This window comes from Solanum tuberosum, unplaced genomic scaffold (genome assembly GCF_000226075.1).
Source record: "Solanum tuberosum cultivar DM 1-3 516 R44 unplaced genomic scaffold, SolTub_3.0 scf00364, whole genome shotgun sequence".
Taxonomy (NCBI): Eukaryota; Viridiplantae; Streptophyta; class Magnoliopsida; order Solanales; family Solanaceae; genus Solanum; species Solanum tuberosum.
This window is the reverse complement of record NW_006239291.1, coordinates 59,894-62,250: the sequence shown is the minus strand read 5'-3', so window position 1 is coordinate 62,250 and position 2,357 is coordinate 59,894.

Here is a 2,357-nt window from a genome sequence, read left to right as displayed (position 1 = left end):
TTTTTCTCTTGCTCCCTTAGTCCCGACTTCCCCTTGATTATGCTTATCTCTTATTGTCATTTTAATTGCTTCCGCGACCAAGGATGTGTAATGATACGCTATGAGGCTTGTTTGGGGTTCCTTCGGGTTCCTCATTCGCCATGTCACGTCTAGGCCTTAGGCTTGGGTCGTGACAAACTTGGTATCAGAGCACTAGGTTGATAGATCCTCGGAGTCCAACACACCGCGTTGATTAGAGTCCGATTCATGGTTGTGTTGTGCACCACAACTATGAGTAGGAGGCTATGAGACGTTTTAGGAAATGTTTCACTTCTTCATTCTCTAAGTCGTGCCATAGATCTATAAGCTCTCTCTCTTATTCCTTGTCTTATGGTGTTTAAAGTTGGACCACTTGAAGGGTTCTTGCTAGAAGGAGCGAGTGCTTGTAATGCCAATTATGGCTATGTGACTTGTGAGCTTTGATGGAATAGATTGTGAAGTTGTTTTTTGTGTGATTAATGCTTCATAATTGTCTTTGTGTTGGTTAGAAGAACTTGTGTAAGCTTACTCCAAAGGGGGAGATAGTGTGCCTACCTAGCAAGGTAATTGTGAGGTTATGTTTAGTTGATGGTAGAACCCGTATGGTCAAATTGTTGATTCCCAAAGGAGCCTATCCGAGTGGAGATGGGAAAAGAAATTATATGCCCTAGGCTTGGGTCGTGACAACTATCCCATCTAGCAATAATCTGATGATCAACTCCTGAAGCATCAGAGTGATGTTTGGGATCGAAGGAGGTTGTCCTAGTCTCTTCTCCTCAGACAGATGATCAATAACATCATCATGCTCATATACGGGCTCAGTCAATGCCTCCTTAGCTCATCATCGAGCAGGTGTTGCTCCTCTTTATCGACCATAACCCCTAACTATACTGCATCTCCTGCCTCACCCATGAACTGGGGCTCAGGCAATAGGTATGATATCACCCTCTAAGACACTGCTCTAGTCCTTGCCATTTGCACATAGAGAATAGATTAAAGGTAGGAAACACTTGCTATGAATAACTCGCATGAAAACAATAAATGTAAATGAATCTTTCCTACTAGGTATCTTGTAGCCTCTCGAACATAAGTACGGATGTCAACGTACCGATACACAACTCTACTAGAAACCATGCTCTTTAACTTATATAAGTGGTGAACCTAGCTCTAATATCAATTTATCATGATCCAACAACTAAGGTCATGATGGCACACACCTCGAGAACCTAATTTTGTGTGTAAGCTAAAATAAATAGCATGTGCGAGACTTCCAAATGGAAGTCAGACCACAAACGAAGAGAAATGAAATATAATAAACAAATCCCCAAAACGTGGTATCATAAGTATAAAGAGAATCTAATACATTTCTCGAATCTTAAGTATATCTAAAGTCTTTGGAAAGAAATTAAAGACGGTAATTGAAACATGGAGACCAATGGCGATCCAGAAAGCAAGATCTCACCAAAACTCTAAATGGAACACAACCGCTAGATTTGATCACCCGCTCTGAGGATCACCCTGACTAGGATCTGTATCAGGAAGATAAAGAACTCATATCTAACTATCTATGAAGCCTCTAAATACTAAGAGGGATGTCAAGACAAGACCCCCGATTATCCTAACAACTGACTAACAAAGAAATAAAAAATGAATCCTCCGAAAGCAAGAAGGCTCACCAACTAACTCTGAGTGCTCAATTGGATCAACGAGGCGCTGAATGCTGATCCTGGTTACCTATATCTGCATCATAAAACGATGCAGGGCAAATGGAATTAGTACATTGAATGTACGAGCATGCGAAGGGAAAACTAACCATGACATATGCTTGAAAGGAATTTGAAAAGAACGCTTACCTTAGCTTTACTCAACTCATGGATACTCAACTCAAAGCAAAGTAAAACAACAATAAAGGTGCAGTTTATACAAAGCATTTAAAACAGTAGATGACAACTCAATGTATTAAAGAAATACAATAACAACTTAGTTTAAATATAAAGTAATATAATATTGTGAGAGTTTCTCTAACCGACAACTATCACTATGAGCTAAAGTGATGATACAACATCTCACCTACACTGCCAGAACTGTCCTATACATTGCCGTGATATAGAAACCTCAACTAAGTGGATCCACTAGTCTATGCTAAAAAGTACTAAGGAATCATCTAAAAAGTATGGCCCTTTCTTACCCACGATGGCTACATGGTTTATGGAGACTTGAGTTATTATGAACTCGTCACCATATCGGTGCTCAGTACTACTCCCAAAATATACCCAGCTCATATGTTTTAAAAATAAAAATTCTTTCTGTGGTTTGAGATAATTACTCAAAACTAGCTT